This window comes from Scyliorhinus torazame, chromosome 12 (assembly GCF_047496885.1).
Source record: "Scyliorhinus torazame isolate Kashiwa2021f chromosome 12, sScyTor2.1, whole genome shotgun sequence".
Taxonomy (NCBI): Eukaryota; Metazoa; Chordata; class Chondrichthyes; order Carcharhiniformes; family Scyliorhinidae; genus Scyliorhinus; species Scyliorhinus torazame.
Window position 1 is genome coordinate 87,527,409 of NC_092718.1, and position 12,014 is coordinate 87,539,422.

The 12,014-nt window shown below is 51.6% G+C and overlaps 1 protein-coding gene across 2 annotated transcripts in view; it reads left to right on the forward strand.

Moving 5' to 3' along the window:
* The window catches only part of cadm4 (cell adhesion molecule 4), a 667,928-nt gene that overhangs the window by 41,677 nt on the left and 614,237 nt on the right, over nucleotides 1-12,014 (forward strand). The window lies entirely within an intron of this gene.

A 12,014-nucleotide genomic window follows, 5' to 3' on the forward strand; every position in this document is an offset into this window, starting at 1 on the left:
CGTGCGTCTGGCCCTCGTGCGTCTGGCCCTCGTGCGTCTGGCCCTCGTGCGTCTGGCCCTCGTGCGTCTGGCCCTCGTGCGTCTGGCCCTCGTGCATCTGGCCCTCGTGCGCCTGGCCCTCGTGCGCCTTGCTCTCGTGCGCCTGGCCCTCGTGCGCCTTGCCCTCGTGCGTCTGGCCCTCGTGCGTCTGGCCCTCGTGCGTCTGGCCCTCGTGCGCCTGGCCCTCGTGCGCCTGGCCCTCGTGCGCCTGGCCCTCGTGCGCCTGGCCCTCGTGCGCCTGGCCCTCGTGCGTCTGGCCCTCGTGCGTCTCGCCCTCGTGCGTCTCGCCCTCGTGTGTCTCGCCCTCGTGCGTCTGGCCCTCGTGCGCCTGGCCCTCGTGCGTCTGGCCCTCGTGCGTCTCGCCCTCGTGCGTCTGGCCATCGTGCGTCTGGCCCTCGTGCGTCTGGCCCTCGTGCGTCTGGCCCTCGTGCGTCTGGCCCTCGTGCATCTGGCCCTCATGCGCCTGGCCCTCGTGCGCCTGGCCCTCGTGCGCCTGGCCCTCGTGCGTCTGGCCCTCGTGCGTCTGGCCCTCGTGCGTCTGGCCCTCGTGCGCCTGGCCCTCGTGCGCCTGGCCCTCGTGCGCCTGGCCCTCGTGCGCCTGGCCCTCGTGCGTCTCGCCCTCGTGCGTCTCGCCCTCGTGTGTCTCGCCCTCTCTCCTCCTCTAAGTCGTCCCTCTGAACAACCTTTTCCTCACCTTTCCCCAACACCTCCATGTATTGAGTCTCAGGCTCAATTTGGCTACTTTACATTCCTGTGAGACCCCCTCGACTGTGAACTGCACCTTGAGGTTCACTCGCTCGCCCACAGCACCAAACACCATGTGTAATCATTTGTACATATTTAAGAGGGTATGCAATTAAGTTAGTGGCAGGGTAAAGCTGTGTACTTAATTAGCTGAGGAACAGATAGTTTCATCTCAATGTGTGGCTGAACTCGGTGAGACATTTAAAGGATTCATCTTGTATGCTTTAGTGGAGATGGTGAGGCAGAGAGGGTGAAGGAGCTCATTAAATTATATTGCGGGTGACCTCTTGTCGCTCATTTTCTATCATAGATTCATGAATATTCATCACTGTCGCATCCACGTCCTCTCCTTCAGAACAGGAGGAGGCCCCATTCAGCCCCCTTCGAGCCTCTGGCACAGGAACATGAGGCCCAATCAGCCCCCTCGAGCCTGTTACACAGGAACAGGAGGAGGCCCATTCAGTCCCTCAAGCCTGTTAGAAAGGAACTGGAGGAGACCCCATTCAGCCCCCCCAACCGTTACACAGGAACGTTACACAGGAACAGGAGGAGGCCCATTCAGCCACCTCGAGCCTGTTACACCAGGAACAGGACGAGGCCTATTCAGCTCGTATTGAACCTGTAACATAGGAACAGGAGGAGGTTCATTCAGCCGTCTCGTGCCTATTACACAGGAACAGGAGGAGGCATATTCAGCCCATCTTGAACCTGTGACACATGAACAGGAGGAGGCCTATTCAGCCCTCTCAAGTCTGTTATACGGGAGCAGGAGGAGGCTCCATTCAGCCCTCTCAAAGCTGTTACACAGGAACAGGTGGAAGGCACATTCAGCCTCCCCGAACCTTTTATTTGGGAAAAGGAGGAGGCCCCATTCCGCCCCCCCCCCTTCAAGCCTGTTACACAGGACCAGGTGGAGGCCCCATTCAGTCCCTTCAAGCCTGATACACAGGGACAGTAGGTCCCATTCAGCCTCCTTGAACACCCACCTAACGATCACCCCCTACCGACCAGAGTAAATAGTTTCTTTATCAACCCTATTGAATCCTTCAATCATCTTCAAACCCCCTTGATGAGGTCTCCCCTTAATCTTCCAGACTGAAGACAATACAGTCTTGGTTTGTGTCCTTGGAAATTAACCCTTTCATCCCCCGGGTCGTTTTGCACCCCCTCCCCCCGAATCCCGTTACCCCAGATGGGGGCATGGTTAGCCAGAGCTGTGCATAGCTGAGACCTAACTTGCAGCTGCCTGCCATCTTGAGTAACGATTCCAGCAAAATTACATTTTGTGGACTTGCCAAGGCCTTTAGTGATTGGGTGTCCCAGTTTGCTGCCCCGCGACCCCCGCGTGAGAGTGGCTCTAATCCAGTCCGGAGTGGAACCAGTAGGTTCACATTACACAGAATGACCACGAGAACTGAAAGGAAGAATACGTTTGCGGATGACACGGAAATTGGTGGGGTGGTAAATAGTGAGGAGGATAGCCTTCGATTACTGGAGGATATAGACGGGCTGGTCAGGTGGGATGATCAGTGGTTAATGGAATTCAATCCGGATAAGTGTGAGGTGATACGCTTGGGCAGGACAAACAAGGCAAGGGAATACATGATAAATGGCAGGATCCTGGGAAGCAACAAGGATCAGAGGGATCTTGCTGGGCACGTGCACGGGTCCCTTAAGGTCGCAGAGCAGGTGGATACAGTGGTTAAGAAGGCATGTGGTATACTTGCCTTTATTAGCTGAGGCATGGAGTTTAAGAGCAGGGAGGTTATGCTGGAACTGTATGAATCGTTGGTTAGGCCCCAGCTAGAGCATTGTGTGCAATTCTGGAAATCGCATTGTAGGAGGGATGTGGTGCAGAGGAGATTTACCAGGATGTTGCCTGAGCTGGAGTGTTTTAGTTATGAAGAAAGGTTGGATAGACTTTGATTGTTTTCCTTAGAGTACAGGAGACTGAGGAGGCGGGGAATGATTCAGATGCAGAATAATTATGAGGGGCATCAATAGAGTAGACAGGAAGAAACTTTTCATCTTGGTGGATGTGTCAATGACCGGGGAGCATGAATTTAAGATAAGGGGCAGGATGTTTAGAGGGGATGTGAGGGGGCAGCACGGTAGCATAGTGATTAGCACAGTTGCTTCACAGCGCCAGGGTCCCAGGTTCGATTCCCTGCTTGGGTCACTGTCTGTGCGGAGTCTGCACGTTCTCCCCGTGTGTGCGTGGGTTTCCTCCGGGTGCTCCGGTTTCCTCCCACAGTCCAAAGATGTGCACGTTAGGTGGATTGGCCATTCTAAATTGCTCTTAGTGTCCAAAAAGGATGGGTGGGGTGACTGGGTTACAGGGATAAAGGGGATAGGGTGGAGGCATGGGGCTTAAGTAGGGTGCTCTTTCCAAGGGCCGGTACAGACACCATGGGCTGAATGGTCTCCTTCTGCACTGTAAATTCTTTGAGGGAAAACCTTTTTGCCCAGAGGGTAATTCGCTGGCTGAAAGGGTGGTGGAGGCAGGGACCCTCATAACATTGATGTAGTATTTAGATGTGGTCATACCAAGTGCTGGGCAATGGGATTAGAATGATTCGGGGGTTGTTTTTAACCAGGAGCAGACACAATGGGCCAATGGGCCTTTCCTATGCTGTATGAATCTATGACTCTATGGGACATTCCTGACGAGGCCACTGAGGTGTCCCGCTCGCCATTTTTGCCAATGCCAACCGGCCGTGGATCAACGGCCCGAGGGGTAAACGCCAGAATCTGCATTTTATACGATTTTCAAACTTCTCAAGATGTTCCTGAAAATATTGCTGCCACTTTGAAGGAGCTTAGATCTGATTTCTGTGCTCCTCCAATTCCGGCCTCTCGAGCACACCCCCCCCCCCCCCCCCCCCCCCCCCAACTCCCATCACTCCACCATTGGCGGCCATGCCTTCAGCTGCCTGAGGCCCAAAGCTCTGGAATTACCACCCTCTTACCCTCCCTAATATCTCGGTATGGCTCCGGCGAAGTGTCTCCATGAATCGAAGGTGCTGTAGAAGATCAGGGTGCTGTTGTTCATGTGAGTGAAGGAGATTGAAGGAATTCTCTGTCGCTGTGCTTTGCATGGGTAAGGTGATATCTTCTATTGGTCTGCCCACCAGCCCCCCTCACCCGCCCCTCGTTCTGGGGCTGAAGTGCGAAAGGGACAACGATCTGTGCTCCAAACCTCCCCAACATCCTCTCAATCGTTACTCGAAGCTTCTACCTGGAGTGACACGCAGTCTCCTGACCACTGTACCATTTTCAGTCCTGTCAATGTGAGAGGAACCCTCTCTGGCATGCAATATTCATAAACCCTATTTCTCACCTGCTTGCAGTCCGATTTAACCCTCCTCCCCTCCCCTCCTCCACCTCATTGGTCTTGTAGCAGGCCTGTGAGGGCTGGATTCAGATTGGAGGCTGGGTCCTGGAGCATGGCGATCGACTGGGCTGACCTGGCACCTCAGTGTGGGCGGGATGGCGTGGAGGTCGGTGTGTCCCATCGATCACTGTGCCAACGCAGGCCCTCCCATCTCAATGCACTTCGGAAAGGGGACCGTCTCCACTGCTGTGCATTTTGGGTTTGCTTGACTGCCATGACAGGCCAACTGGCTGTGACGGGAGGGATTGGGGGGGGTGGGGGGGGGGGGGGGGGGGGGGGAGATTGGCAGGAGCTGAACATGGCAGAGATACTTAGAGCAGGGATTGGGAAAATTCTCCAGAGCCCCTTCTACGCGGGGTGCCTTGAGCCTCTTTCACCACTCCACCACCCATGCACAGTGGCAGCCTTGTATACCATCGACAAGATGCACTGCAGTAACTCACCAAGGCTCCTTTGGGAACACCTTCCAAACTCAAACCTACTACCATCGAGAAGGACAAGAGCAGAAAATACCTGGGAACCCCACCACCTGGAGGTTCCCCTCCAAGTCACTCACCACCCTGACTTGGAAATATATCAGCCATTCCTGCACTGTCACTGGGGCAAAGTCCTGGAGGAGGTTACAGAGACTGGAAGGGTTGTAGGGGCTGGAGGAGGTCACAGAGATAGGGAGGGTTGTAGGGGCTGGAGGAGGTTACAGAGACAGGAAGGGTTGTAGGGGCTGGAGGAGGTCACAGAGATAGGGAGGGTTGTAGGGGCTGGAGGAGGTCACAGAGACAGGAAGGGTTGTAGGGGCTGGAGGAGGTCACAGAGACAGGAAGGGTTGTAGGGGCTGGAGGAGGTTACAGAGACAGGAAGGGTTGCAGGGGCTGGAGGAGGCCACAGAGACAGGAAGGGTTGTAGGGGCTGGAGGAGGTCACAGAGACAGGGAGGGTTGTAGGGGCTGGAGGAGGTCACAGAGATAGGGAGGGTTGTAGAGGCTGGAGGAGGTTACCGAGACAGGAAGGGTTGTCGGGCTGGAGGAGGTCACAGAGACAGGAAGGGTTGTAGGGGCTGGAGGAGGTCACAGAGACAGGAAGGATTGTAGGGGCTGGAGGTGGTCACAGAGATAGGGAGGGTTGTAAGGTGCTGGGGGAAGTTACAGAGATAGGGAGGGTTGTAGGGGCTGGAGGAGGCTACAGAGACAGGAAGAGTTGTAGGGGCTGGAGGAGGCTACAGAGACAGGAAGAGTTGTAGGGGCTGGAGGAGGTTACAGAGATAGGGAGGATTGTAGGGGCTGGAGGAGGCCACAGAGATAGGGAGGATTGTAGGGGCTGGAGGAGGTTACAGAGATAGGGAGGATTGTAGGGGCTGGAGGAGGCCACAGAGATGGGGAGGATTGTAGGGACTGGAAGGGATTGCAGATTCGGAGAGTTATCGGGGCTGGAGATATTACAGAGGAAAGGATGGCTGTAGAGGCTGAAGGACATTACAGAGGAAGAGTTCTCGGAGCTGGAGGTAGTTACAGAGATTGGGGATTTACAGGGGCTGTAGGAGGTTACAGATATAGGGGGTTTGTAGAGATAGGGGGTTTCTAGTGGATTGGAGGAGGTTACTGAGATAGGGAGGTTTGTAGGGGCTGGAGGAGGTTACAGAGATGGGGGGGTTCTAGGGGCTGGAGGAGGTTACAGGGATAGATCGGTTTGGAGGGGCTGGAGGAGGTTACAGAGATAGGGAGGGTTGCAGGGTCTGGAGGACATTACCGAGGTATGGTGGGTTCTAGGAGCTGGAGGCGGTTACAGCGATTGAGAGATTTGTAGGGGCTAGAGGAAGTTACAGCGACAGAGGGGTTTGTAGGGGCAGGAGGAGGTTACAGAGGTAGGGAGGGTTGTCGGAGGCATTTGAAAACAGTGCAGGTCAGCGAGTGTTGGGACTCGGAATGAATTCGGACAGTTGAAGATTATGGAGGATGGGAGACGAGCCGTGGAATAAATGTTGGAATAGTGGAGTCTGATGGTAAAAAAGTATTGATGATGGTTTCAGCAGCAGATGAACTGAAGCAGAAGTGAGTCGGGTGGCTTTATTTGGATCGAGTGCCGTACAGCGGGTGATATTCTTGGGTCCACAGACCTGGGAAGATCCGGATTGTCAACCCCTCGCTCTCTAATGTGTGTCAGTGTATCATCAGGAAAATGGCACCAGAATGACTAAATTCAGACCTTCATTTGCAGTGTCTATTTCGGGTACAATGATGCACAGAGGGTTGGTGTACTGGAAGAATGTCCTTCGATGGGAGAGTTAGGAGAGAGGAATGGTCTTTGATGGGATAGTTAGGAGAGAGGGAAGGTCTTCGATGGGAGAGTTAGGAGAGAGGGAAGGTCTTCAATGGGAGAGTTAGGAGAGAGGAATGGTCTTCAATGGGAGAGTTAAGAGAGAGGGAAGGTCTTTGATGGGAGAGTTAGGAGAGAGGGATGGTCTTCGATGGGCGAGTTAGGAGAGAGGGATGGTCTTCGATGGGAGAGTTATTTTTTAAATAAATTTAGAGTACACAATTCACTTTTTCCAATTAAGGGGCAATTTAGCGTGGCCAATCCACCTACCCTGCACATCTTTGGGTTGTGGGGGTGAAACCCACACAATCACAGGGAGAATGTGCAAACTCCACATGGACAGTGACCCAGAGCCGGGATCGAACCTGAGACCTCAGCGCCGTGCGACAGCAGGGCTAATCCACTGCGCCACCGTGCTGCCCTTCGATGGGAGAGTTAGGGGATTATAGGGATGGTCCTCGATGGAGAGTTAGAGGGTGGTCTTTGATTGGAGAGTTAGGGAATTAGAGCAGTGTTCTTTCAAACTTTTTTTCCAGTGACCCATTTTTACCAACCGGCCAACCTTCGGGACCCAACCCGGCCGACCTTCACGACCCACACCAGCCGACCTTCACGACCCGCGCCGGCCGACCTACGCGACCCACCATTTTCTCTTACCTTGTTTGCTGCTGACAAAAATGGAGGAAATGGTTTTGGGTCCCTTTGGCCCTCATACACGCTCCTCCAACGGAACCTGTTGGATGCAGGTGAAGCCTTCCGGTACCGGAAAGTATGGAGTCTCCATCTGTCCAAAGTTCTGCATTTGTTTCCTGTAGAATTTTATCAAATAAACCCCCTTGCAGAACTTGTAAAAAAAATAAAATGAATAAAATAAATGAAAAAGATAAAAATTAAATGAATAAAACCTCCCCGAACTTGCAAAACAAAAAGCTGCAACCGCTTAAAAAAAAAAGCGGCCACAATGCGTGCCCGATCATCGGCACGCAAGCGCAGTGCGGCCGCATTTACATGTTCATGGCCATTTTGAAGGTTGCTTGCAGCCGGAGTTATTAACAGACGGCTGTTGCGCGCAGATTTGTGTGATCTGGAGTGCCGCGACGGACGGCTCCTCGACCCTCTCGACACCCGCCCGCAACCCACCTGTGGGTCGCGCCCCCGAGTTTGACAATGCCTAGATTAGAGGGATGGTCTTCAATGGGAGAGTTAGGGCATTAAAGGGATTGTCTTCGATGAAGAGTGAGGGGATTAGAGGGATGGTTTTTGATGGAGAGTTAGGGGGTTAGAGGAACGATCTTCGATGGTGAGTTAGAGATTAGAGAGATGGTCTCCGATAGGAGACCTGGGGATTAGAGGGATGGTCTCCGGTGGGAGATTTAGGGGATTAGCAAAATGGTCTTTGATGGACGAATTAGAGGGATGGTCTTTGATGGAAGGGTTAGGGGATTAGAGGGATGGTCTTTGATGGAAGTGTTAGGGGATTAGAGGGATGTCTTTGATAGAAGGGTTAGGGAATTAGAGGGATGGTCTTTGATGAAGGGTTAGGGGATTAGAGGGACGGTCTTCAATGGGAGAGTATTTCGAAGTTGTGTGAACATCGCAATGAAGGCAACATTTAACACTGGGACATTTAAATTAGAAGCAGGCGTAGGCCACTTGGTCCCTCGATCCTGCTCGTCCATTCAATAAGCTTGTGGCTGATGAGATTGTAACCTGGACTCCACATTCCTGCCCAGCCCATCTAGTTTGAGGCACCTATTTCGTTCCCCCTGAAAAATATGTGACTAATAGGAAGCGTTTCCTTGGACGCCAAAATCCCAGCAGTCACGGGGGGAGGGTGGGGAAGTTAATCTGATTTTAATTGAGTGCTCGGTGCTATCGCCAAAAACACCATGGGAAGTTAGAGTAGAGAGGCAGATTGAACAGCTCGAGCATTGGAATCGCTCCAGGTTTGGGGCCAAACCGAGGAGCCCAGCTCTGGGGAATGGGTGCTCTGAGCCACCACTTTCTGTCTCGGAGGATAGATTGGTGCCCAGTGTGCCATGCCCGCGGTGGGGGGGGGGGGCAGATACCAGCTGTAATTCCCGTGAGGGCCTCGAACCTGCGAATTGCAGGCCGGGTTGGACAAGGCTCCTTACCCACACTGAAAAAATGCATATAGATTCTGAAAGGAATTCGCCGCTGTTTGCTGAGTTTGCAATCAATAGTAATTATAGTGTGAGGGACTCTGAATGATGCAAGGTCTGTTGGCATAAGCAACTCCCCAGAGGTGACTCATGTTAAAGCTTAATGAAGGCAAAAGGCATCGCCACTTCTGTTTTAGACTTGTTGTGAAACAGTCTCACTACCACATTAAAGGAAGGCACAGGGAGTAAGAGCATGAGGAGGCCATTCAGCCCCTCAGCCTGGTTCCTCCATTCAATAAGATCGTGGCTGCGCTTCACCCCACTTTCCAGCCCTATCCCCTAGCGCTCAAACACCTCTCGATCTCGAGTATACTCAGTGACGGAGCACCCACGGCTCTCTGGATTTCCACTTGGAAGTCATAGAATCTTAAGCACAGACAGAGGCCATTCAGTCCATCTGTGTTGGCTCTTTGAAAAAAAACTATCCAATTACAAACACATAAAATAAGAACCAGAGGAGGCCATTCGGCCCTTCGAGCCTGTGCTGCCATTGAGTAAGACCATAGCTGAACTGATTATGTGGCCTCGTTCTGCCTAACCTCCGATTAACCTTTGACTCCCTTGTTAAGTCAAGGATCTCTTGACCTCTGCCTCAAAGATGGCCCAGCCTCCACTGCTCTTGGGAGTTCAAAGACTCACATCACTCTGAGAGCAAACATCCTTCCTAACTCCATCTTAAATGGGAGCACCCTTATTTTTAAGCAGCGACTCCCTTAGCCCTGGTCTCTCCCCACAAGGGGAAATCTCCTCTCTGCACCCACCCAATCAGGTCCCCTCAGGATCTTTATATGTGAGTCCCAACTCTTCCTTCCCTCTATCCCTCCAACTCTGCCCCATATTCCTGCAAATGTTTCCCCTTCCAGTATTCATGCAGTCGTCCCTTTTGAAAGTTCCTGTTGAATCTGCTTCCACCGCCCTTTCAGGCAGCACCTTCCAGATCACAACAACTTGCTGTGTGTAAAGTAAAAATTCTCCTCATCTCCCCCCCGCCTCCCACCGGTTCTTTTACCAATTCTCTTCAATCTGTGCCCCCCTGGTTACCCACCCTTCAGCCACTCAAAACACGTTTTCTCATTGTTCTTTGAGCCTGTTCTGCTGTCAGCCAGTGAGATTGTGGCTCTGTGTCTCTGGCTTGGTAGCTTAACCTTTAATACCTTGTCTAGCCCAATAATCTATCGATCGTCCAATTTGTGAACTAATTGGTCGAGCCAGGGCCTGCTGCTCTTTTGGGTTTTTTTGTGTGAAAGGGGAGTTTGATCCCTCTGTGAAAGAAAGGTTATCCTCGTTTCCCTCCAGGGACTGATTTTTAAAAAATTGTGGCCCCCCTATGTGACTCCCACTCATGTTTTCCCCCTGTCCCGGGTGACAGTTTTCCCTTTTTTTTGCACAATGGGACGAACGATTAGCTTCAATTAATGGAGAGACAGAAAGTATAATTGATCATTGGGCCCAGCTAATTGATAGCCCTGTTAATGTCTGCTGGGGGAGAGTGGCAGACCCTTCCTCAAATTAAAGACTACGTCCCAAAGGTTCTGTTGCTAAGCCCTAGCAGATCGTGGCTGAACTGATTGCAACCCCCAACCGTACATTCCTGCCTCACCCCCGATAACCTTTCATCCCAATAACCTTTCAACCCTCTCGTGAACCAAGAATCTACCAGCACTGCCCGAGAAGTATTCAAAGATTCTGCTTCCACCCTACCTTCTGAAGAAGAAATTTCCAGAGACCCTCGACCTTCTGAGTGAAAACAAATCACCTCATCTCCGTGTTAAATGGGCGACCCTTTATTTTTAAACCGTGACCTCGAGTTCGAGGTTCTCCCACAAAAGGTAACATCTACATCCACCCTGTCATACCCCTCAGCATCTTAAAGTTTTCAATCGAGTCGCCTCTCACTCTTCTAAACTCCAGTGGATACAAACATAACCTCTCCAACCTCTCCTCATCAGTTCATAAGATACAGGAGCAGAATTAGGCCATTTGGCCCATCGAGCCTGCTCTGCCATTCGATCATGGCTGATTTCAGCATGGCCGTAACCCAACGTCCTGCTCGTTCTCCATAACCCTGTTGCTAACTTTGCCTTAGTTTAATTGCTCTGTTTTATCACCTTTGCTCTTGAGTCGCCAGGTATCTTTATGATACCGCCATGTGGTTCAAGTCCGAGTAATGATCAATAATCCAACACACCGCTTAGATTTATTATACACAGTAATCACTACTCATGTACAAATTCTACGTCTAAGCTACTTCTACAGCTAACAGGCCTATACTTAACTTGCAACTGGCCCACCAGGTCAGGGAAACAAATGGCCTTTCGTTCAGGTCTGAGCCTGCGGGATTCGAAGTTGGCACAGATTGATAGCAAGGAGTGCTTATCTCATAGCGAGCGTTGAAGTAAGACTTACAGTTTTGAGCGGCTGTTCAAGAGTGAAGAGCGAGTGAAGAGAGCACCTTGAACTTGGGGCTCAATTCTTATAGTCCCCAGGGGCTTCCCGCCTTTCGGGGCGGACCCTGTACCTGGTCCCAAGTGATTGGACTTTGTCCCAATCGCTTGGTTCGATTTTCTCCAATGCTGGAGCGGTTCCCTGATCGATGGGCGGTCTTGAGGTGGTCGTTCATCTCCCTTTGTGTCGGCTTCTGCTGGCGCCGAAGTGTCTGATTTTGCTTTGTGTCTAAACTTTACTTATTGTTCCCGGGGATTGCTCATTAGTATGCAGATGGCTGGTGTTTTGTTATGCTGATGGTTGCTGGTATCGATATTGTCTGGCCTTTCCAGAGGTAAATACACAGCCAACCTGCAGCTGCTCATTTTTGTCCCGTTGGCTGACTTTCCCATCAGCCTTTGCCGTTCGCCATTTTAAATCGGGAGTTGGCCATTTTAAGTGGCTACAACCCTTCAGCCCATTACCAATTAAAAATCTTTCAAACTCCTCCTTAAATTTACTCTCTCTTCAGACAACCCACCCATTTAATCGAGTAAATCATCTCTGAACTGTTTCTCACACATTTACACCTTTCCTTAAATAAGGAGACCAATACTGTCCACAATACTCCAGAGGGCTGGTTTAGCTTAGTGGGCTAGACAGTTGGTTTGTAATGCAGAACAATACCAGCTTACCTGAACAGGCACCGGAATGTGGCAACTGGCGGCTTTTCACAGGAACTTCGTACTTGTGACAGTAAAAGATTATTATTATTTTGTGGTCTCACCAACGCCATGTACATCGGAAGGAAGACCCCCCCTACTTTTGTGATAAATTCCCCTCATAACAATATTCTATTATCTTTCCTAATTACTTGCTTTACCCGTAAACCAGCCTTTTGTGATTCATGCACTTGGACAC